This window comes from Mauremys reevesii, linkage group 1 (assembly GCF_016161935.1).
Source record: "Mauremys reevesii isolate NIE-2019 linkage group 1, ASM1616193v1, whole genome shotgun sequence".
Classification (NCBI taxonomy): Eukaryota; Metazoa; Chordata; order Testudines; family Geoemydidae; genus Mauremys; species Mauremys reevesii.
The window spans coordinates 261877724-261904155 of record NC_052623.1 but is presented as its reverse complement, the minus strand read 5'-3'; the positions used below and the strand labels follow the sequence as shown (position 1 = coordinate 261904155).

The window sequence follows — 26432 nt, the reverse complement described above, 5'->3', positions numbered from 1 at the left end:
CCTACAAGCACGCAACTCCACTTGTCTTTCAATGGGACTTGTGCTCCTAAGTAACTAAGAGGTTTCTGAACATCCAATCCTTTACAAGGTATAATCTGTGGCTAAGATTTTCAAAAAGAAGTACCTAGAGTTAGGCTCCTATACATTTAGACATCTAAATAAAAGTGTCCTGATTTTCAAAAGAGCTGGGCAACCCAGCAGCTCCCATCTACTTAAAGTCTAAGTACAAGTCACTGCCATGGCTTCCATGGCTGCTCCTGAGTGATCAGCACTTCTGAAAAATCAGGCTACCTTCAGATAGGTGTCTGAATCATAGAAACAGGGCCGGCTCCAGGGTTTTTGCTGCCCCAAGCGGCGAAAAAAGAAAGAAAAAAAAAAAGGCCGCGATCACGATCGGTGACATTTCGGTGGTAGCTCTACCTCGCCGCTATCTTCTTCGGCGGCAGGTCCTTCCCTCCAAGAAGGACTGAGGGATCCGCCGCCAAATTGCCGCCGAAGAGCCCGACATGCCGCCCCTTCCCCTTGGCCACCCCAAGCACCTGCTTGCTGAGCTGTTGCCAAATGTAAGGCTGGATGGGACCTCCAGAAGGAAGTCATCAAGTCCAGCCCCCTGTGCCTAAAGTTAGACTCCTAAATATACATGTGGATTTGGAAGCCAAAGTTAGGCACCTATTTTTGAAAATCTTGGCCTGCATATTTAGGAGTAGATAATGATAAACTGGAAGCAAGACTAACCAGAAACTAGTTGCCTAGGCTAAGAATAATTAAGAGCTAAAGCAAGAACATATAGGGGGAGGGAGGAATCAAGATAGACCAAAATACAATTGAATTGACAAAAATCTTCAGAATCAAAACAGAGCCTGAGTTGTGTCACTCAGCTCCTGTAGCTTTTGCAGATCAACAGACCTACTAACCATTCAAAATAGAAATGAAATACATCCAGTAAAGGGATTGTACTCTAAATGCCTCTTTGTTTGGGTGGGGGTGGGGGTGGGGATTGGGTTTGTTTTGGTTTTAGTTTTTGCTGCTATCCAAAGCAGAATCCACTTAACCATTACTGAAGTGTCATCTTTATTATGATGGAATTGTTAAAAACTGTATTTTGAGAAGGTGAACATCATAATAGAAATTCAACCGAGCATCACAATATAAATATTATAACCCTTCCCATATTGGTACCTGTAAAAAAGTTTATTTGACAATATAAGTAATGGGCCAGATCTTGCTTTCATTAAGGTCAATGGGAATTTTGCTACTGACTTCCATAGGAACAGGGTAGGTCCCATTTTGCTTGCTTCACTGCACTAACAAAATAGATGTAATTGTTGATTGAATAAACTGTACAAGCATAAAAACTGCCTGGTATTTTTATCTCTTGAACTGTGTTAACATGTCCTGCATGCACTGCTATTGTATATTTACACAGTTAACAAATTGTATCTGTAATGGATATAAAGCTACAAGGACTAGCTCTCACAACCTATTCTATCACTACCAATCTCCATAAATATTAATTAATGTTTCATACTAAGCTACTTAATCTGCCACGGGGAATCATAATCATTTCATTTTCATAGAGCAATTTGCTTTACCCCTAAAATTTCCATGACAATTACCTACCATGGTTTATGGAACAAATTAGTAATATTAATTTTGTGGTACTGCACTAATCATCTGAGCAGGAGTAAAAGACGCTATATTTTTTCTCTCCCAGAGTTTACAAAATGTCCTGGTTTTCATGAAAAGGAGGACGTAACAGTTAACCTAGCAAAGGCAAATGTTGTGTCTCTTTTAGGGGAAGATCTTGAGAGATGCTAAATGCTTCTCCGTATCTGAGATACTTCTGTGGTCCTCATTACTGTACCTGGGCACCTCTCAATCTTTAATGCATTTATCCTCCCTACCTCACAGGGAGTCCCCTTATCTCCATTTTACAGAGGGGAAACTGAGGCACAGAGACAGTAAGTGACTTGCCCAAAGTCACACAGAGAGTATCTCGCAGAGTGGGGACTTGAACCCAGTTGCCAAGTTAGGGCCATAACTACTGGGCACCTCTTGAAAGGGGCTCATGCCCAGGGACTTGAAACTGGTCTAAGAAGGTGCTCAGCATTTTACAGGAGCCATCCACTACTTAACCAACTAATACAAGACACCACCACAATCACCTGAAAAATACTATAACTGTGAAGGAGGGTAGAATGAGTGCAACTTCAGTCATTGGCCACTATTGCATAATAATTGAACAGAGTTCACTCATTTTTAGCCCTTTCAGATCAAGAGGAATAATTAACTTTGTCTCGCACAACTTAATACATATTTCAAATGGAGAAATGAATTTTATTTTCCTTTAGTGTTAGACCCACCTAAAAATAGCCAAGGAGCTGCAAACTTCTCAAAGCTCTGGAACCACATTTAGTTGGGCACTTTCAGACCAAGAATAGAACCATATCACACATAACATTCCCATGGACTGTGAGAGGTAACAGAGCAATGAACATGGACTGCAGGATTGGGCCCATAGATTTGGGCTGTAAAGATTTTAGGAGACAGACGGACGATTTTAAAAGACAGGCCAAGCATCGAACCAGCAGACTTTGCTACAATGAAACAACATAAAACATAGCATTACTTTCCTTCCCGCCAACTACCATTTATGAATCAAAGACCAAAAGCCAGATTCTAATCTCATCTGCATAAATTTAAATAAAATAATAATGGAGTTTTTTATTTTGACTACATAAAATCAACTTGCAATCTATGAATTTAAGGCCAGCAGAGTCTATGATCATCTAGTTTGACCTGCTGCATAAAACAAGCCTTAGTTTTCACTCAGTGATTTTTGCATGAAGCTCAAGGTTGATGTGAGCATGCCTTTCAGAATGACATTCAGGGTATGTCTTCACTACCGGCCGGATCGGTGGGCAGTGATCAATCCAGCGGGGATCAATTTATCGAGTCTAGTCTAGACACAATAAATCAATCCCCGAGCACTCTCCTGTTGACTCCTGTACTCCAGCTCGGCAAGAGGCGCAGGCAGAGTCGACGGGGGAGCAGCAGCAGTCGACTCACCGTAGTGAAGACACTGCGGTAAGTCGATCTAAGTGCATCGACTTCAGCTACGTTATTCACGTAGCTGAAGTTGCGTAACTTAGATCGATTTCCGCCCTCGCCAGTGTAGAACAGGCTTTTGTGTTGAATAAAGTCTCCAAGTGACTGAAAATTTACCACCTCTCTTGGTAATCTGTTCCACTGGTTAATTGCCCCATTTAAATTTACATTTTTTTTCACATTTGAATTTTGCTGACATTAACTTCCAACTGTTGCTTGCTAGAGTAAAGATACTTTTACTGTCAGATACGTTCTCCCTGTGTAGATAATTATAAACCATGCTCAAGTATCTTCTTAAAACCTTCTCTTTAATAAACTAGATAAACTAAAGGAGCGTAATCTTGCATTATAAAGGTGCATTTTCCTGAATTCAATAGTTATTCCAGATTTACATTGCTGTAAGAGACAGCAGAATTTGGCTCTGAATTAAACAGTGTGTTTCTAAGATGTTTTATGCTTTGTTCAATGGTGAAAGTAAGGCAGTACGGGCCGGTATGGAGAACCGGTAAAAAGCGGCCAGTGGTACTGGCACGTACAGCTGACCTTAAAGCACTGCTGCAGCAGAGCTTTAACGTTGTTGCCCCTTTTGCCCCCCCAGTCCCCTGGCCGCTGGAGGTGTGTGTGCAAAAGGAGCAGCTGCCCCAGGCCCAGTGATTTAAAAGGGCCTGGGGCTCCGGCTGCTGCTGATGATACTGTGGTCGCAGCCAGAGCCCTGGGCCCTTTTAAATCACTGCTGGAGCCCCAGGCGGCACGGGCCAGGCAGCGCGGATGGACTGATTGGGGGATGCTGACCCCCAGCCCTACCCCTTCCACTCTAGGCCCCACCCCTTCGGGGATGGGGGTGGGTGGCGGGCAGAGCCAGCCCTGTACAGGTAAGAGTTCAATTTTACTTTCATCTCGGCTTTGTTAATTATTCTCTTCCCCTCTTTTAAGAGGAATTGCCTTGCTGTGCAAAGTACGGACGGAATACTGATATGGACGGAATACTATTGTATTTCATATAAGTTGTTCTCTCCATCCAGTGGAGAGAACCAATATTAGTAGCTTGCTCAGAGAGTTTCATTTGAGACAAGAGAGGAAAAACCCTGATGATGAAAGTGATGTGGGTTAATTGAAAATAAAAACAGTAAATTGGTTGCACATGGTTTTAGGATAATGAAAGTGTGAGCCAGGCAATCCCTTCTTCACTAGTTAATTATTATTTAACATTTGTATAAAGCAACAGGTGTGCATGGAATTACTTAGAGAGAAAAGACACAGTTCCTGCCCAGAGGAATTGCCACTTTAATGAATGAGTCCCAATCCATTTTAATTTTTGTGAGATAATAGCACCATACAAGAGGTTTCTCTCGCTAGATCATTTAATTCCAGACTCACTACTTCCACAATGAACCTATTAGATACTTCACCTCTTGCTAGAGAGGACAATGAAGTGCCTAGAGCCAACACCCACAGCTTCATTGTAAAGGTGTTAGGGGATTGTTGGCAGAAGCTTGCCATTTGGCCTTATGTTCTTCATAATTAGGAAAATATAGTGGGGGAATACTAGGATGTGACATCTCTGTCCCTGTATTTGGGCAGAGTTTCACAGAAGACACAACAGATTAGGACAGGAAGTAAATAAAACCTTTTCCAATGGACACTGCAAGGAGAATTTAGGTAAAAACAAACATAATCTGGAGCATGGCAAGGATACTCATACTTCTACAAAAGCTACTACGAGATCTGACACGGACTCAGTAAAGACAAAGAGGAATAAAAAGAATTTTTACCCATTGGCCACCTGTTACTTCAGCATCTAGGTCAGGGATCTCAAACTCAAATCACCACAAGGCCACATGAGGACTATAGTTCATTGGTCCGAGGGCCACATCACTGAAACCTTTTCATACAATGATACAAAAGGATAGTCAAAAATGAAAAAAAAGGAAGAGTAATATAGTATGCTATTAAAAGTCAATGTATTAACTTTTCTAAAACTGTAATGCAAAGAGGGGTTTTAAAAAAATATAAACACCTGTAACTATTCCTTATGGGGTCAGTAACACTAATGATGATCTACTCTAACAGTCTATCAACATAGCTGTAATGGCAGGAACTTTTTAAAGTAACTATTCATACAAAATACGTTGCCACTTTTAACAAACATACTTCCCAACTACTCACAGCAAAGAATCATACATGCTGAACTTCATACCTCAGACTGCTCGTCTAGTCCATGAGGCCCCGCCCCTGCCCTGCCTCTTCCCACCCCCTCCCTGCCACTATTCCAACCCCTTCCCCAAATCCCCGCCCTGCCTCTTCTCCACCTCTTCCCGAGCGTGCCACGTCCCCGCTCCTCCCCCGTCCCTCCTGGAAAGTCCTAAGCGCCGCCAGAAGCACTAAGAGGTAGGCAAAGGAGCAGGGACGTGGCGCGCTCAGGGAGGAGGAAGGGAGCTTGGCTGCCAGTGGAGTCGGCACCTATGGCAGGTCTCAGGAAATAACTCCACGGGCCACGCATGTTTGAGACCCCTGATCTAGGTGCTCCTTGGAAGGGTCTCCTCTCAGAATAAGACTCAAGAGAACTTCGCATAACTTGGGAGACCTGACATGATTACAGCAAAAGGCACTATGCATGCAGGCATACGGTAAAATTGTCAGGGTTCAAATCAGGTATTCTACAGATTAGGGGGAAGACCAAGCTGTGGCAACTAGCCTAAAACACCTTCAGTGTATAACAATGACTTGAGAGGAGACCTTGGGCAAGCAAGCTAGGCCTCAACTATAAAACCCTAGCCTGCCCTACAAGACCATTAATCAACACAATTTTAACACTTTTTCTCTGCACATGTAACCCACACACTTTCTGAGTGTGCTGTTCTGTCCAACCTAGTGGCACTGAGACCACTTAGAGAGAGAGAGAGAGAAAGAAAAAAAAAATGAGTCTGCTGTACAATCTTAACTAATAGGCAGTTGTCTTTTAGCTCATGCTGTAGAGGCTCATGCACTAAGCTTCAAAGGTCCCCCATTGGATCCTGCCCACCAACTACCAGGGTCTGTCAGCATTACACAAGCAGACAAGAAAAGTGTTATATGCACCCTCAACTGTGGGCAACCATGCACTAGCCCAGCAGTTCTCAATAGGGGCACAGGACCCCCTGGGGTGCCACAAGCAGCTTTCAAGGGGTCTGCCAAAATAAACCAGAGAGCACGACTGGCATTAGACTTGCTGGGGCCCAGGGCAGAAAGCCCAAGCCGAAGCCCCACTGCCTGGGGCTGAAGCTGAAGCCCAAGCAACTTAGCTTCGCAGGGCCTCCTATGGCATGGGGCCCGGGCAATTGCGCTGCTTGCTATCCCCTAATGCCGGTTACTGGATATATGCAGAAAAACAGTTGCTGTGGCATAGGTGGGCCGGGGAATTTTTATAACATGTTGGGGGGAAGGGGGAGTTAAAAAGAAAGAAAAAAAGTTGACAACCTCTGCACTAGCCCACTTGTTTTTGTACTCTGTAAAGGTGCTTGTCTTGCTGTAAAATGGAAATATTTGCTTACCTACCTCACAACAATGTAGTGAGAAAGTACTCTGAAGATGTAAAGCACTATATAAACCTATGTACAACCTGTCTTCACAAAGCCAGTGAGAAGCAGAAATAATAATTGGCTAGAGAGGATGGAATCAGAGAGGATGTTTGGCTGAGGAGGAGCACATGGGCAGTTCCTAGATTTTGGAATACAGAGATTTTAAGGCCAGAAATGACCAGGATGATCACCTAGTCTGGCCTCCTGCATAACACAGGCCAAAGAATGTCATTTCTACATCAAGTCCAATAACCTGAGACTGAACAGTGGCATATCTTAAAAAAGGGATCCAAGTGACAGAGAATTTACCACATCCCTTAGTAAGCTGAGCAGTAGTTAAGATTCTTTTTCCTTAAGAGGTGCTTCTGTTTGATTGGGAAAGTCCACATTTCCTTTCATCTTTATGTGTAATTCCACAGGAGAGCGTGAACTGCTCCGCACATCCCAGAGACAGACAACCCTTCCGGGTGGTGTCATGGTGTGTATTTGTTTTTATTTCTCTGCTTTCTCATTATGCACACATACTCCTTTTACTTCATATTCAAGTGTTTGGTTTCCTCCAGCTGCTGGCGTTTGATGTGCCTGTGTTTACTGTCTGACCTGTGGCTATGATGTGTTTTCCAGGCCGGGCTTTTGGCTGAACTATTGCTGATGCCTGTCACGGTTCCGAGGAAAGCGAGAAACAAAAACAAAACAATGGCATAGGGGAAAAAAGTATTTAATCAGGACTAAAAAAATATTAAGAAACTGCACATCACATGCATACAAGCCCCCATCACTAATTACTCCTTTCCACAGATTCTGGGTCTGCTCCAAAATCCACTATTACTGCAAATGAGTAATTTGATGTAACCACCAACAAAACGAGACTTCTACGTATAGACACAACAGGATCAACAACCCAGGCAAGCATTGGGAATCATCCTCGAACTCCAAAAATCACGGAAGTTAGGTGGGGATACATTAGTATAAACTCTGGGCACAGACAGAAACACGTAACACACATTGTACAAAGGATTATATTCTTCATCTGGACAGAGGTAGCTCATCCCCAGCATCTACAACCCACAACAGTTCAAATGTTGGAGAGGCCCCCCATTTTGTGATAACTGCCATGACTAATGACTGAACTGGGGACTTCCACAACTAAAAGTAGGACCTCCTAAATTAGCACACCGTTCATAATAGAAAAGACTTGAACCTCTGATTAACCTAGTTCAGCGGTTACATGCAGAGCTTATGTAAGCAGGTGCAATGATGTTGGGGACAATGGAGTTACACCCCTTCTGGCCTCAGTGTTTATTGATACACTAAGAGAAATGCTTGGCCAAAACTCTAACCCTCAGTTACACCCAGGCAAATTCCATTAGGGTCAGTGAAATCTGTACAGGTATCAATGAGGGCAGAACGTGATCCAGTGTGTGTATTGTGTCAGACTTCTGAACCCTAATCCTCAATGTATTTATGGTAGAATAACATCCAATGTTTAGAACGTTTAATGTTCACATATTATTTGTATTGTGCTAGTGCCCAAAGACCCCACAGAGATTGTGACCTCATTATGATTTTATTTGTACAGCACCTAACACAAGGCACAGTCCCTGTCCCAAAGACCTTACGCTCTACATATACAAGACAGACCAAGGAAGTATTGTTATCCACATTTCTCAGATGAGAAACTGAGGCAGAGAGATTATCTTGACCAAAGTGTCAAAGTTTGTGGAAAAGTCAGAAATTGAACCCATATCACCTAAATCCGAGTTCAGTGCCTTAACCACTAGCCTCTCTGTTCTGCATTGACATATGCAGTATTGTATGTGCCCAGACCATGTAGTTCCCAATCCTAGAGCAGCTGTTCCTGTAGAATTGCTGTCGAGCCTGTTCCAGTACAAGTCTCACTGGCTTTAGTGGGGTTTGCATGGGTGTAACTGAGGGTTAAATTTGGTCAAGTATCTCTTACATTATATCATTGTACTATATTTGTGTGTGTATAGCATATACAAAAGTCAGTAAAAACTACACTGTTATATGAACAAAAGTTCCAATCCTGCAGCCCCACATGACACACATAACTTCTACTGAAGTCAGCTAAGCCTGAAGCAGCAAGAGGATCAAGCCCAAGATTCAGCTACATCTAGCAAAAGATTGTCAGAAGTTTGAAACACTAATACAAATACTTAATAATCAAAGAATTTTCTCCTTCTGTGTTCTAGGCTATTGGATGTGTCTGAACAAGAGAGAGACTTTCACAGCAATTTTTAGATTATTACAGAAACACTCTGTGGATCAGGGACCAACTAGTTTGCTTTCTGTTCTGGTTGAAAGGTATTAAATATTGACATATTAATCTCCTTCATTAAGAATAATCATTTCTATATCAGCGTAAACATATGCAGCAGTTATAACATGTAAGATGACAGCCATTTCCTGACCCTTGAGGAAAAAAAATAATAGTAAAGATTGTTTGGTGAAAAACAAAAATAAAAATTAAGACCACAATTTTCAAAAATGGATGTCCACATTTATAACTCCCAAGTACATATTTAGGCATCTAAAAGAAGAAATGTCACCAGATGTTCAAAAGTTTTGAGTACACAGCAGTTTGCATTAACTTCACTGAACTACTGATGTTCAAACTTTTCTAAAAATCAGGCCACTTATTTAGTTACCGAAATATAGACTTAGGATTTCGTTGATGTTTAAAATTTAACCTTTGGTAATAACACTTGAAGATAGTAGCATCCTTTGAGATTCTAGGGGTTGTGTTGCCAGGTTTGTAAGTTTTTTGTTTTTTAAATAAAGATAAGAAAAAGATCAATATTACTGAACTGGTGCTGAATGTTCACTGATGACTTTGTCTTCCTAAAACATTACAGCTTAATTCATCAGTCTTGATGCATCCAGAACTCCGATAGAGTTTAAGACCTGCACCACTGGACTCTTATACTTTAAAGAGAAAATAGCAGTTCTGTTGCAGTAACTCCACTCTGTGTGTGTGTTATACTTTACAAGTGTTTCAGGCTACCTTATATTTAACTCTATCAGAGAGAGAGAGACAGAGAGGCTGATTCCTCAGGAGTCAGAAAAGTCACTGTAGGAAATACTATAGGCTTCTGTAGCTCTGCTTTTCTTCTTGATTGATAAACAAGATATCTTTAAGTAATTAAAAAGCCTGTCAAATCAATACAACTGATTAGTTCAGTAACAATACATGCAAACACTCACTGTACACTCCATGACTAAAAACACATTTTTGCATATTCATGTTTATCTACTAAGTGAAAGTAGCCTGATTATCAGAGATACTGAGCACCCACTGAACTCAATGGCATCAATAAGTCCTCATCACCTTTGAAAAAAATCAGACCACTGATTTACCAGCAGGTGCCTCGCTTTACGCACCCATACTTGAAAATTTTGGCCACAGCTTTTTGGAGATAGCCCAGAAAAAATAAAAAGTGTGTTATTTCACTAAATGGTCTTCATAATGTTCCTGGAAAGGGAATGCATGTGAAAATAGAAAATAAAACTATATATGCTAACCCTTCATCTTAAAGCTATCTTTAGAACCTAGCATTCTAAGTATTTCAGACCGGAGGCTGCTATATTTTTCTTTTGGGGGCGGGGGAGGAAAGGCATCTGACAATGTTCAAATACACTAGATCTAAACAAGGGGCCCAAATCTTTACTCAAATACACTAGTCCCATTGACTTCGGTGGGACTACTCATGTGAGTAAGGACTCCTTGCAAGAATTAGGAATAAGGGTCTAGCGCAGGGGTCAGCAACCTACGGCACGCGTGCCAAACACAGCATGCAAGCCAATTTTGAGGGGCACGCTGCCGCGGTCCCGGCCTCCAGCCCCACTCAGCCCCGCCGCCCACCACTCTCCCCTGCGGGGCCGGAGGCAGAAGCTTGGTCCTGAGGCAGCCAGGCTTCCCCCCTCCCCCACTTCTTCCCCCAGCCGTGGTACTTTCCTGCCCCTCCCCCTCTCCTTTCCTGCGCCGATCAGCTGATGGCCCTTGCGAGGGGGAGGGGGAAGAGCAGCAGCGGGCATGCAGCTCTGTAGAGGAGGCAGAGAGAGGTAGGGACAGGCCCTTGGGGAACGGGGTGGAGCAGGGCATAACCCTTCCAGCCCCCTGCCATGAGCCGCTCAGGGCAGGGGGCTGGGAGCACCCCTACAAGCCAAGCCCTCTGCCCTGAACCCCACACACACTCAGCCTGCTGCCCTGCACCCCCCCACACACCTCCCCAGCCCTCTGCCCTGACCCTTGAACCCCTCCATACCCAGCTTTCTGCCCTGCATCCCCCACACCCCCTCAGCCCGCTGCCGGCCTAGGTGAACAGAACCCCAGGCTGGCAACGAGCTGAGCAGGCTGGCAGCATAAGATCAGCATTTTAATTTAATTTTAAATGAAGCTTCTTAAACATTTTGAAAACCTTGTTTACTTTACATACAACAATAGTTTAGTTATATAATATAGACTTATAGAAAGAGACCTAAAAAGGTTAAAATGTATTACTGGCACGCAAAACCTTAAATTAGAGTGAATAAATGAAGACTCGGCACACCACTTCTGAAAGGTTGCCGACCCCTGGTCTAGTGGGTAAGGCAGTGGCCTGAAACTCAACAGATCTGGGTTCAATTCCCATCTCAGTCATAGACTGCTTGTGTGGTCTTGGGTAAAACATCTAATGATCTCCCTGTGCCTCAGTTTATCCATCTATAAAACAAGGCTAAAATACTCTCTCACACACAGTGGGTTAGTATTGGTGATTGCTTAGGAGCACTTTGTCTGGGTGGAAAAAAATAATCTACTTTCTATCGAACTTGAACATGACCACTTGGGATAATGTTGCTTGGAGAGCATGGGGATTCACACTAAAACAAAAGAGATGGTTCTTCATTTTAAAGTTCTGGGGGAAAACCAGCTGATACAAAAATTTGTGATTTTCTAAAATTGTTTTTAATATTTTGGTTTACCCTTCTCCCTCCCCCCACCAGGCCCCTTTTTTCTATTGTGTCACTGATATGGGGGTGGGGGAAATGGAGAGAACAAACCAAAGCTTTTTGCTGTTTTTGTTAAACAGAAAAAAAATAAACATTTTTTGGGGGGAGGGAGGGTTCAGCCCACCCCCTACCACCCAAAAAAAAACTATTCCAATATTGTCAGGGAAAATTGTCATGGTTCCTAACGTCAGAATTGAAACTACTCTTCTATGAAAGGAGCCAAATAGGCTGGTGACATCTGAATGAGGATAGGCCCACTTAACTGGACATTGCTATTCTCTGTGGGTTGTGCCCCTCTTCTAGGCCCCAATCCTGAAAATGCTTAAACATGCACTTAACACCAAGCATGTGCATTATCCCACTGGGAGGAATGGGAAGCGTGCTTGGGAGGATCTTCAGGATTGGGTCCTAGCCTTCTGCTGAGTTCTTTTTCATTCTGAAATTTAGGCAGACTGAAAGCCAGGGCAGACACAATGTATATGCTGCCTGCTCTGGATCAGCCACTTCTCGCTAGGGGTGCCATTTCCATCACCTATCATTATCATCCTCATCCTCATCACCACCACCACCACGGCGTTACCCAGATTTACCACTTTGCCCAGACTCTGAAGGCCGTTAATCTGCTCAAGGCTGCCCTGAGCTGTAGCTGGTCTGAGCATTAATAAATAAGCAGGCGTCAAGCAAGATAATCCCCCAGTACGCTGCCACCTATCCCACAAGGAAAAAAAAAAGCAAAAACAAAACCCGTTTAGTTATATTCCTAGAAAGCTCTGAGGCTAGGGAGTGGGCTTGGTGAAAGACCATTTGTTCAAACGGGACTAGCAAATTTTAATAATCTCAAAAGAATGTTAAAATTTTGTGGCTAAACTGTCTAGACCAGCTTGGAGTTGTAAAATATTCGATTCAGTTGAGAAAATGCACCTCAGAGCAACTACAGTCCTAAGCAGAAGAGCTTTCCACTGAATTGGGAGTACAAGAAAATACTTGTGTGTTTACAAGTGTTAACTTCAGTTTAGTCAATTTGTCATTTCCCTTAGCCTGTCTTTATTACCCTGTGCCTGTTCTCCTACATCAGCACATACCACTGAGGGACAGATGTTCAGAAGTTGCACCTATGTACACCAGCTGAGAATCTGGCCACCAATTTATCAGCCTTTCCCCCTAAACAAGAACGTACTGGAGTTTGCAGGGGGGAAACGGCACTGCTAGAGCCTGATCCAAAGCCCAATGAAGTCAGTCAGCTTTGGGAGCAGGCTGCTAGACAATGTCTCTATTACCCTTTAGCCCTTTGCTGTTAACAAGCAGTTTTATCCTCATAAGATTCAGCTAAATGAAAAATCAGTAACAAGAACTGCTGCTGTGATTGGGGAAAAGAAAAAAAGATTGATTTTAAAATTGGTTACAAACTTTCTATTTCCCTAAACCACACAGACTAGACTGAATGGACCTGATTCTGATCTCACATACCCCAGCATAAGTTGGGAGTAACTCCAATGAAATCAGTGGAGATACACCAGGGGAGAGGAAACCAAGATAAGGCTCAAAGTCTATTACTTTCAGAAACTCAATAATAGAGCTCAGGGAAGATAGGAATTTAGACCTCAATCCTGCAAAGGCTTATGCACATGCTTAACATTATACCTTGTGAGTAGTCTCCTTGACATTAATGGGACTATTCTTGGTGTGTAAAGTTAAGCATGTGCTTAGATCTTCACAGGATCAGGGCTCAAGACAACTGGGGCCCAATCCTACAGTTGCGACTAGGACAAAAACCACCAGTTGCAGCCAACAGGAGTTTTGAGAAAGACAAGACTGCAGGTTCAGGTCCAATGTGTGTAATGAGCTGGTTCTTCACTGCATGAATATAGACAGGAATAAGTCTCTGACATTTAAATACGTATAATCATAACAACTCATTAAGAAAAAAAAATTGCAGTATAAAGAATCTCACATTCACCATAAAAAAATAAATGAATAAATAAATAAATACATACCACCAACTAGCCATTATAGACATAGCACAGTCTGAGAGCAGGAGAGAGGCTGGTTTCAGGAAAGGATAAACATCACTACAAGGGCCAATAGTGTAAAGAAAGTTAAGCAGTGTTGTACGTTGCTAGCAAAGTGCTCACATGATTCTTGACAAACTGATCCCTTGCTAGTACAGGATCAGACACTGATTGTTTATTGCAACTGGAGTGACCAGATGTCCTGATTTTATAGGAACAGTCCTGATATTCGGGACTTTGTCTTATATAAAACGCTTATTACCCTCCTCCCCCAATAGCCCCATCCTGATTTTTCACACTTTCTATCTGGTTATCCTAATTGCAATCAATCATCTAAAAATGTGGAAAAAGCAGCCTCTTTATTTTATTTACACACACACACACACACACACACACACACACACACACCGTGGCTGAAAGCAAAGAACAGATGACAGAGAAAGATTAGAGGATTTAAGGATGAATAGAAAATAAGAGACAGGAAGATTTTAACAAGGAAGAGGTGAGCGCAAGAAAGCAAACAAAAGAGTCAGTCTAAAAACAAATTCCCAAGAGGAAAGTACTGATGCCTACAACAAATATCTGACAATGACAAATTTGTTTTGTTTACAGCTGTAAATTTCTTGAGCAGAATTCTTAAAACTCTGCAGCATTTTAACATACAGAAATATTTGGAATAAATTATGAACCCCAGTACTAAGAAAGCTCATTTTCCTTGGTGGTGAAGTAAGGAGTTTGAGAAAAGTGTTTTGGTAAAATGCCCATGCATAATACAGGAGGAAAATATTCCTGGTCATTTTCTGGACATGGACCCACTGACAGGTGGAGCTGCTTGAAAATTTCCCAACAGACATTTTTTCCTGTCAGAAAATACCAATTTGTCAAAACTGAAATGTTCATTGGAACACATTATTGCAATGAAATTTCATTTTGAAAAAAATAAAAAAAAATGGAGCATTTCAATAATATTTTAACCTTATCAGAATGGAATGTTACAGTTTTTCATCTTTTGTTTCAAAAATGTTTATTTTTATATTATAATTTAAAACACAGACTAAACCTAATTTTAAAAATATATATTAAAAAAACCCCGCAATCTAAAGGAAGTGTTTGGATTGACCCAAAATGAAGTTTTTTTCAGAAATTTCAGTTTGTGGGAAGATTTGAAATTTTGACTTTTCTTTCTACTTCTTAATGATGATGGTTTCCCCCCAAAATTTCAGAATTTGGAACATGGAACAGAAATTGCACATTTCAACAAGCTCTGTTGACAGGGAAAAGAAGAAGGTGCACTAGGAGCCATAATCTGAAGCTTTTAAGTCCCAGTCTTACAAATTGTTATGCACAGACCTCATGAAGCCTCAAGAACTGGGATCTGTGTAGGAGCAGGATTTTATAATGTCCCATAAAAACTAATGTATGATTTGATTTCATCCTATCAGCCACCATTTTTGAATAGCAGAAAGGAATGACAGACCAGAACAATCCTTATGACTGATTATGGTCACCTTTTTGTTTTAGGATAAGTTAAAAAGCATATGCTAACTGTTTTATTTTCAATAAATGCTGCATATTTGCCTTCCTCTATAAAGATCCCGTGCACTTTGTATGAGCATAAAATCTGCATGCTCAGAGCAGGTACAGTTGCCCACCCTCCAGGATTGTCTTGGAGTCTCCAGGAATTAAAGACTATGTCATGTGATGAATCCTCCAGGAATACATGCAACCCTAAGAGCAAGAGTGGGCCTTACAGTGAAATTCAACTCAGCAACATGCACAGAATCAATACCCTCATGGCATATAAGCTCCACAGTGGGGCTGTGGTATAGCGGTGGGATAAACTGTGTAATGGGGCTTCCATGCCCAGTGTGGGGATGAGGGAATCTACATACAGGCTCCACGGTTTATATACACTTTCAGTGGCACAAAACATCTGCATGGCAGGTGCAAAGGGGTAGTGGCGGCTATTCCAACCTACAGGACTGGAATGGTGTCTGTGGAAAAGCTACACTACAATGTGATCCCAGAATGAAGTTAAATTCCACTTGCAAAATCCTGCTTAGTTTCACTCACAAAGCCTAATTACATGGGTTTCATTCAGAAAGGAGTAAGCCAGCCCATCTCTTTGATGCAGCTTCCAAAGGCACAAACAACCTGAATCCAAGACACAGGAAATCCCCTGCAGTTTGCAGTTAGACAGTTACCTCTTCTATCTCAATTCAGTCAGTTTCAAGTCTACTATCTTCCCCCATCCCAGTATATTTAATTTCCTATAAATGATCTGTCCCTTATTTGTAAGCCACACAAATATAAACTCTACTTCCATTTTAACACACTAAAGTTGCACAAGCCACATACTTCCATAATTTACTATGCGTGTGTGCAAAATTCATGTCCCCCACATATTTCTTTGCTTCTCCGCAGAAAAAAGGACTTTCTGATAGGGAAGCCACAAAAGCAGTCATGCATCACTCCCTAACTGTGCAGGTACATCATTTCAGGCACCCAGAGCAACCGGTGGAGAGGTAAATCACTGCAGGGCTGGGGACACCCCAGCCAGTGGCTCCTACCCTGAGCCAGGATCAGCTGCTAGTCCCAGCTAGGCTGGAGGCAGAAGAGGACAGGACTTCCTTTTCCCCTGCAGGGAATGGCTGGGGCTGTGTCAGACCCACCTCCAGAATCCTCCCCCAGCTGCAGGAAGCTCAGCATCCTCCCCTGCTTCCTGTCCCCATCACTCCTCAGCTGTTGGGGCAGGGTCACTGTACAGGAGCTGTGCCCATCCACCCAACCCCCATGCATCTGGACCTCCTTTACTTAGAAACCCCTGCCAAGCCTCACTGGGTACATCCAGAACCCCGCTAGCCCTCCAAACCCAAACCCCACCCCACTGAACTTCAATCCCTGCATCTGGAGCCCCCTGACTCCAGATCCCCACCCCTGCACCCCAGACCACTCCTCGCTGACCTCCCTGCACGCAAGCCCCACTTACCCCCACTTGGGTATAATGAACGTGGGAGTGGTTCTCTGAAGGAAAGAGGATCTAGGGCAGTGGTCCCCAACTTTTTCTGGGTGGCGGGTGCTAGCAGTGATTTCTTCAAGAGGGAGAATGCCCTCACTGATCACTACAATTTCCTAAGTTCAATTTATTGCTTCCCCAATTGCATTTACATATAGTACTGCGGGTCTTGATGAATGAAGTGTATCTATTTGAACCAAGCACTATGGGCCAACACTGCTTGAGAGCGGGATGAAATCATACATATGGCATATAATTGTCTATTAAGAATGAGACGTACAGTGGGGAGGTTTTGGTAGCTTGTAATTTATATTCACAGACATCTAGGTAAACGCATGTGACATGCAGATCTGGTGGTAATGTGGCTTACTGTGAGAAAATCTCTGACATTCTGCTGGCACAAGGGATACAAAGTCTTAATAGGAGATTAAAGAACAAATGGGCATGTCCAATATTGCTATGTCTGAAGCACTTATACTGTAAATGCAGAAAATAAATGATTGTTCTGAACCCTAGACTGTTGTTACTAACTATGGGCCAGATGGAAATCTGTTTCAGCATGAAAACTGACTATCCTATTGTAAGTAAGGCTCTCACTCTGACCCTATATGACTGGTAGCCATTTATACACAATAAGCAGTAGCACAGCAGAGGCTAGAATGAATGCCAGACTGTTGAATCAAGGAAACAGCTACATCTGCCTTAAAAGCTATGTCAATCACATATTAGATTTGGAATACTCACCACTCTTCTATTTTTAAAACACACATTTCCCCTCACAATTTTCTTTGAACATTTAGGACAAAAATCCAGCATGATTTTTATTTCACTATAACAATATGTAGGCAAATGACAGCTCTAACAACACATGTTCTGTATTTTGTTTTTCAAAGGAAGTAAATTAAGGTTAATGTTCCAGAAAGGTGTTTCCTTTAACAGACACTAAAATTAAAATTGCAGTGCATTAAACTCAGGAGCAAGTTGTGATGCAGCTTCCCGGAACTTCTTAAAATCTATAACATGTAAAATAATAAAATATTAAGCTCTATGTAGAATTTAAAATAAAACTAGTTCTTAGAGAGCCGAGCTCTTTAAGTAAGGTGACCAGATGTCCCAATTTTATAGGGACAGTCCTGATTTTTGGGTCTCTCTCTTATATAGGCTCCTCTTACCCCCAACCCCTGTCCTGATTTTTCACATTTGCTGTCTGGTCACCCTGTCTTTAAGAGACAGTTAAAGAAGCAGCGTGATCTAGTGCATAGAGTGCTAGACTGACTCAGGCCTGGTCTACACTTGGACTTTAATTCGAATTTAGCAGCGTTAATTCGAACTAACCGCTCAACCGTCCACACTAGGAAGCCATTTAATTCGAACTAGAGGGCTCTTTAGTTCGAATTTGGTACTCCACCCCGACAGGTGGAGTAACACTAAATTCAACATGGCTAGCTCGAATTAGGCTAGGTGTGGATGCAAATCGAACTTAGTAGCTCCGGGAGCTATCCCACAGTGCACCACTCTGACGCTCTGGACAGCAGTCCGAGCTTCGATGCTCTGAGCAGCCACAGAGGAAACGACCCGGGAAAATTTGAATTCCTTTTCCTGTCTGGACAGTTAGAATCTCATTTTGTGGTTGCACATCGGGGCGAGCTCAGCAGCGCTGGCAGCAATGCAGAGCTCTCCAGCAGAGGAGTTCATGTAATCTCTGAATAGAAAGAGGGACCCGGCATAGACTGACCAGGAACTCTTGGATCTGATCTGTGTGTGGGGCGAGGAGTCTGTGCTTTCGGAGCTGCGCTCCAACAAACGGAATGCAAAGACCTACGAGAAGGTCTCCAAAGCCATGATCCAGACAGAGGATACAGCCGTCATGCAACGCATCGCCGCGTGAAAACCAAGGACCCCAGACAAGGCTACCAAAAAATCAAAGCGGCAAATGGACACTATGGAGCCTGCCACCACTGCCCCACCAGTGACCGTGGACTCCGACGATGGGACAGTGTCGACGGCCAGTTCCTTGGTGATGTTCGCGGACGGGGAAGATGAGGAAGGGTTTGTGGAGGACGAGGCAGGCGACAGCGCTTACAACGCTGGTTTCCCCGACAGCCAGGATCTATTCATCACCGTCACGGAGATCCACCAACAACCCTCCCCGGCCATTAACCCGGACCCTGAATCAGGGGAAGGAGCAGTCGGTAAGTGCTGTAACCATGTTAACTTTTATTCTTAATATAACAGGAATCTGAACTGTGTGAAAAGGAGGGCTCTCTAGATATGGGGATAGAACAGAAATCATCCTTGGAGATCTCCACGAAGCTCTCCTTGCGTTAATCAAAAAGCATCAGCAGGAGGTTCCTGGGGAGAGCTGCCTTATTGGGTGCTCCGTGGTAGCAGAGTTTTCCGCGCGAGGCTTTCATGAGGAACTCATGGAGCACTGCCTCCCCGAGCACGGCTGCATCGGGCCCTGGTTCGTGCTAGCTTTCACGCAGCATGCGCTCTCTATCTCCTTCAGTGACCCTCCTCAGGGTGATCTCGCTCGGAGACTACTGCATCTAATTAGGGTCATTACTGTAATTTTACGCCTGGTCCAAAGTATTTTTCAGAAATCTACGGACAGACGGCATAGCACAGACTCAGCACGCAGCTGCGTGACGAGCGTAACGGAAAGCCAAAGAATATAATGGACGCTCATGGAGGGAGGGGGGAAGGAGGATGCAAGCTATCCCACAGTTCCTGCTGTCTCCGAAAAGTATTTGCATTCTTAGATGAGCTCCAAATGCTTCTAGGGTCAAACACAGTGTCTGCGGTGGGTCAGGGCATAGTTCGGCAATTTGCGCACACACCCCACCCACCACCAGAAGTGAAAACAATCCTCTGTTGACTCTTTTACATGTCACCCTATCTTTACTGAATGCTGCAGATAGACGCGATGGTGCAGCACTCAACACCAACATCCTTGCTCCCCCCACGCTATTGATGGCTGACGGTACAATAAGATGGAAATCCATCCTCATCATCAGCCTCTTGGCATATGGGGCAGTGCAAAAGGGCTGGTAACCATGCCGACTAGTATCAGTACGGTCGATCAAGGCGCCTGTCCCTAATTTTTGATGGCTGATGGTACAATATGGCTGGTAACCGTCCTCATCATTGCAACAGGGGGCTGAGCTTCATCAGCCCCCACCCTTCATTGTAAATAAAAGATTCAATTGCCCCTGGACTAGCACAGGGATGATGGGCTCCTTCATCCACACTCCTTAATGTCCTGCCTGGACTATCATTGCAGCTGGAGGCTTCCTTCCAGTCATTTCTCACAAACAAGTCACTGTGTCTTATTCCTGCATTCTTTATTACTTCATCACACAAGTGGGGGGACAATGGTATGGTAGCCCAGGAAGGCTGGGGTAAAAACGGAATGAACAGGTGGTGTTGTTGCAGGAGCACCCCCTGTGAATAGCATACAGCTCATAATTTATGCAGGATCAGACACAGAGCGGCTGTGCTCTCTGGTTCTATGATACACTGGTTCTCTAGTACACTTGCCCATAATCTAGGCAGGACTGATTCTATTTTTAGATACCAAAAAGGAGGGATTGACCCAGGGAGTCATTCCCAATTTTTGCTTTGCGCCCTGGCTGCTCGGCCAGGGGCACTTATGACAGCCCCAAATGGGGCAGTGCAAAGGACAGGTAACCATGCCCATCTTATTACCATCTTATTACCAATTTATGGTATGGTTGATGGTACAATATGGCTGGTAACCATCTCTGCTGTCATGCAAAAGCAAAAGCATGCTGCTGTGTAGCGCTGCTGGCCCGCCTCTGTCAGCGGCATCTAGTACACATATGGTGACATACACAAAAGGCAAAACAGTGTCCATGGTTGCCACGCTATGGCGTATGCCAGGGCAATTCTGGGAAAACGGGCTTGAAATGATTGTCTGCCGTTGCTTTCCCGGAGGAAGGAATGACTGGCGACATTTACCCAGAATCCACCGCGAAAATGATTTCTGCCCCAGCAGGCACAGGGGTCTCAACCCAGAATTCACAGAGACAGCCTAGACTCAGTTAATTGTTCGCCAAAATGTATCATTGCAAGGAATTCACTCCCTGTTTCCCATCTCACAGCTTCCACTGTCTCCAGACCTGCCACAGCATCCCCCTCGCAGAGGCTGGCGAAGATTAGGCGGCGAAAGAAAAAGACAAGGGACAAGATGATCGAGGAACGTATGGGCTGCTACCTAGCAGAGGCGGACCAGCAGAGCCAGTGGAGGGAGACCGTCTCTCTGTGCCAGCGCTCACACAGCGAACGGGAGGAGAGGTGGCGTGAGGAAGACAAGCAGGCGACTGAAACGCTGCTTGGACTAGTGAGGGAGCAAACGGACACGCTCAGGCACCTTGTGGATGTTCTGCAGGACCGCAGGAGGACAGAGACACCCTGCAGTGTATCTGCAACCGCACTCCCCCACCACAAAGTCCCATACCCCCCTCACCGAAAATAATCAGGAGGAGGGGCGGCCGGGGATGTGAATACTGTCACTGCACCACAGCACAGTGCTCAAGTACCCAAAAGCTCTCATACCCTACAGTTGCCGAAGTCCTTCACTTCCAGAATCACAGTAGTCCCAATCCCAGTCCCAGCCCCTAACTGTCTACTTAATTAATAAAAATGCTTTGCTGTTAATTACTGTTTCCGTTATGTTTTTTCAAAGAAGACTGTGTTCGAATGGGGGGCGTGGTGAAGGGTGTGGTTAATTGCATAGGACAGTCACCTTTCCCAGGGTACAGACACGGGGGCAGGATCAGCAGCGAGTCACACACACGGTGCAGTCAGTAGGCAATCTGGTCGGTTTTTGGAGGTGGTTTCCAGGATCTGTGTGGGCGGGGGAGATGTGACTTTGCAGCGGGGGAGGGCGGTTACAGATCTTATACAGCGGTCCTTGTCCTGGACCGCTGAGTCACGCAGCTGAGGAATCTGTATCCGTCCTCCTCCACCACAAGGTCACATATCCGCCCGCACACAGAATTCCATAAAGAGGGATGGCAGGCTCCGTTGAAAGAAGCCTTCCGGCACTGCGGACCGCTCTAGGAGCAGGAGCCTGTCATTCCTTGAGTTTAGAGGCGGTCTTTACATCACCGCACACCCTACCCAGAACAGCCTGCGTCCCAGTTTCAACCCTTTCACGAAAAGTCATGAATAAAGAAACCTTTGTTAAGTAATAATGGGACATGTATTTTATTTTTACACGTGTGCTGGAAGTGGGGGTAACGGGGTGAACGGGGTATGTAACCGAAGAGGAGAGTCAACAGTCAGTGGGTAAAGAAACAGGGGCAGGTTCAGCTTCTCTGTAAAGAAACTGAACAGTCACAGGTCACGCTGCTCGCTGGTATTTCAAGAGTTCCTTGTCGCTGTCCCAGGCGCCTGTATAGGGCTTCATGAGCAAGTGCATTAGCGGGCAGGCTGGGTCCCCGAGGATGACTATAGGCATCTGCACATCCACAACAGTTATTTCGTGGTCCGGGAAGAAACTACCTTCCTGCAGGCGTCTGAGAGCAGCCCACAGTTCCTGAAAACACACGCATCATGAACCTTGCCCGGCCACCCGACGTTGATGTTTGTAAAACGTCCCCTATGGTCCCCCAGTGCTTGCAGCACCATTGAAAAGTAGCCCAATTTCTCAGCAGCTGACTGTGGAAGAGGTGGATGATAAAGTGCGAGGAGGAGAAAACGGCGATGATCGCAGCGGGCTCCATGCTTGCAGTGCTGTGGCGTCCGCGCTGTCACTGACCAGAAGAGTGCACGAACAGATTGCCCGCAGGCGCTTTCACGGAGGGAGGGAGGTTGTGATTGACGGTTCAATGACGACACTTACCCAAAACCACCCTCGACACATTTCTCCCCCCCAGCAGGCATTGGGGGCTCTACCCAGCATTCCAATGTGCAGCGGGGAGTGCGGGAACTGTGGGATAGCTTCCCACAGTGCACCGCTTCCAAAGTCGACGCTGGCCCCGTGAATGTGGACTCCGAAATTCGAATTAGTGTATTCAGTATGGATACACAAATTCGACTTCATAAGGTCGAATCCACAAATTCGAACTAAGTTGATTCGAAATAGTCTTGTAGTGTAGACAAGGCCTCAGGAAACCTGGGTTCTATTCCTGATTGGCACTGATCTGCTGCATCCCCTTGGGCAGGTCACTTTCTCTATGCTTATTTCCTCTCTCAGCCTCTTCTATCTTTACTACTTAGACTAAGCTCTTTGGGTCCAGGACTGTCTCTGACTATGCATTTGGTATGATGCTAGAACAATGGAACCCCAATTTCTATATAATAAGTCCCAATCACTAGCTCCACAGTAGTGAAGAGCAGAGAGTCTACATAGTACCACATAAACTGGCTAGGTACTGGGACAACAACCAGTTTTAAATAGGTCAAGGATGGAACTGGGGTTCAATGCCTTTTAACTAAGGGTGGGTAGGGAAGTCGTGCAAATGAGTTCCCCCTCCTAAGCAGCCATCTGCAGATCTTTGCTCCCCTCTCACTGTGGAGAAGGCCTGCAAAGAGTTGCATTAATCCTGGGGGAATGCCCTCAGCAAGGGACAGAGGTGGACTTCAGTGGAGTACCCGAAATGCATGCATGAATGCGTGAAGTTTTTTCTTAAAGTACCTTTGTGGGGTCAACCCCTCTGCTACATTCTTCGTGACTGCCCCTTTAAGTCTCCCAGAGACTCCCAGAGCTGACAATGTATGGCTCCACAGGCCAAGCCACAGTGGCACAGGTAGATACAGCACCCGTACCCAGCAGGAACTCCTTTGCACACATCACATTTGCTTGGGTTGTGAGCAGGACCTAGAATTTGGCTTATCATTTGCTCATGGTCTTCACCTTCTCTTGTCGTCACACACCCACACCCAGTGAAACTAATTACAAAACCTCCTCAGTAATCATCCATGTCAGCTGTGGATTCTGCCCATAGCAATATCAATCTTATCTCTGTCCCCACTGCAGACTGCTAGCTACCACACGCTCCTTCTGCCTCACCATCTCTCAGTCACAGCTGCACTCATCGATAGGCCATATGCCACAGACAACTGGTCCCAGATCAACCCACCAAAATGCAACTTACTGTGTATGTCAGAACACACATTAAGGCTATGCCCATTGGGTGATATGGCCATAGGAACCGGAGGTCTATGGAGTCAGGCAGCGAAGGTTAGTTTCATGCTATTTCCACCCTAGCCAGAACCAGGAATTGCTCAAAATCTCACCCAAAAAAAAGCCAGTTTCTGCAAGATTTCCAGCCCAACTTCTAGACTAAGTACCTGAACTTATTCTATGCATGGTCTTCCCATCAAGTTACTGGGAATTCTGAGTAATTCTGGTTTGGGTAAAAATCTCAGCTAAGTTTTTTGCAAGCAAACCTCCAACCCTTTTCAGGTTCTCTCATCATCACAGTAGTTAACTAATTGACTGAGGCCATTTCCTCTCCCCCAATGCATGCACATCTAACTCTGTCATCACTAACATCTGATGGCAACACTCTGCCTGGCTCCTGTGCAGGTGCACTCCAGAAGAGGAAGGTGACAGGGAGAAGAAAACCAAACAAAATACTCATCTGAAGCTCTGTTGGCCACCACACAGGGCCCAGCTAATGCAGCAGGCAGTACTCTAAAGTATCAAGGTGACCAGACAGCAAGTGTGAAAAATCGGGACAGGGGGTGGGAGGTAATAGGCACCTATAGAAGGAAATTCCCAAATATCAGGACTGTCCTTATAAAATAGGGACATCTAGTCACCCTACTTCCACTGCTCCTCTCTGTATGTAGAGAGGTATTATATACCTATAAGCTAATTAGTGTTGCCAACTCTCCTTATTTCACCATGAGTCTCATTTAAAGCTCCAGCTCCTGGAGACAAATGATTATGTGAGAATCTCAGGGCTTGTCTACACAGGGGCATCCAGAAAAGTTAACCCAAATTAACTAAAGATGTGACTATGAAGTGGATTAAAGTTTACTAAATCCCCGAGTGAATGATGTTATCCCACATGCTCAGAGTCTAATTTATCGCCACATTTGGTGTTAGGAAGGTCAGATTGGCAGAGACTGCGGGGTTTTTCACCTTTCTCTGCAGTGTGGAGCATGGGTCATTTGCTGCTTTGAACTAGAGTAAATGGTGGATTCTCTGTAACTGGAAGTCTTGAAATCATGATTGGAGGACTTCAGTAACTCAGCCAGAGGTTATGGGTCTGTTACAGAAGTAGGTGAGTGAGGTTCTGTGGCCTGTGATGTGCAGGAGGTCAGACCAGATGATCATGCTGGTCCCTTCTGGCTTTAAAGTCTATGAGTCTAGCACAGACCATGGTGTAATGCAATGTCATTTTTAATTTCTCCTTTATGCCCCAGAGTAGATGCTGTCAACTGAAAATGATTCTATGAGTCATTCAGGTCTCCTTCCTGTCTCCCATTACAAAGGGACTTTTCTGCCTCCAGCACTGCGAGCAATGACACTACATGGCAGTCACTCACTTCACCCTCCCGCTATTTAAAGAAGCAATTAAAAATGGATAAATGTTCAAACTGTAGGTTTACTGCTCTGTAGGATTTCAACCTTGGCGTTATTTCTTGAACATGGCTCAAAAATAATTACAAGGAGAAACTGCGCTCCCTTTGCTACACACCCCATTTGGTCAGACTGTGCATGGAGCAGAGCTTAGTGGAGAGGGTGTCAGAAAGAAGACACATGTTTGTCACATTGAGGATCTGGGGGACTGGTGCCGGGTTTTTTGTTTGTTTGTTTGTTTTTAAAAGACACAGACATCATTTCACTACATGTTTGGTTCCTATTGGTTAGAACAGAATCCTGGGTCCTCTTCTCAGCTTTCTGTGCCTGTTACTATCTGAAGATGAGCAAGTTACTTTGTGCCTCTGTTTGTCAATCTGTAAAATGGAGCCAGTACTATTTCCTATTTCGCAAGGTTATTGTGAAAAGTTCCTTGAGATCCTCAGATGGAAGAGACTCTAAGGACACAATTTTCAAAAGTGCTCAACACACCCAATCTAGGCCAGATTTTCAAGAGAGCTCAGCTCCTATGTAGGCCTCAAAATAAGTGGTCAGATTGTAAAAATAAACTCATCATGTTAGGAGTTGCACTCTTTTGAGAATCTGATCCTTTTGGGGGAGGGAGACCTAAACAGGAGCTGAGCATTTTGAAAAATATGGCTCCAGTTCTTGGTGCTGAACACATCAAAATCTGGCCCAAATCGCTTTTGAAAAATTTGACCCCACATGTATTATGTATTATTGTATTTCCAACAGCTATTATTTTGGATGTACTTTTCTCTGGAGATTTAAAAAAAAAAAAAAAGAGGGTTAAGTTTTTCAATGGCAATTACAAATTAAAATGGATAAAAGCTGCACCTGAAACAAAGAAGATCTTATACTGATATGTGTTTAAAAGAAAACCAACTCCTAGGTGAGTTTTGTGGGTGGGAGCTGTTAATTTCTAAATAAACAAACAAAAGCCCTTAAGAAAAAAATCAGGATTAGTGAAATGATGCAAGGTTTATATATGAAAAAACAAACTGAAAAACATTTAACTTTGTCAGAACTAGCCTGACGTAATAACCATGGAGTTATAAAAGTACTAAAACGTCAATATCACATTGCAAACCTTAAATAAATCAGCTATTGATTTTAAAACAAAATTCTGTCTGGATGAAGTGGACAAGAAA

General features: G+C 44.1%; 1 protein-coding gene across 9 annotated transcripts in view; it reads right to left on the bottom strand.

Moving 5' to 3' along the window:
• Window positions 1–26432, bottom strand: part of CHST11 (carbohydrate sulfotransferase 11) — a 280383-nt gene that overhangs the window by 194250 nt on the left and 59701 nt on the right. The window contains exon 1 of one of the 9 annotated variants that reach the window (XM_039484692.1): window positions 23365–23420. The exons of the other annotated variants lie outside the window; for them this stretch is intronic. The gene's annotated coding sequence lies outside the window, so the exon portion shown is untranslated. Of the gene's footprint in view, window positions 1–23364; window positions 23421–26432 lie in introns of those variants that run through there. 9 annotated transcript variants of the gene reach the window in all.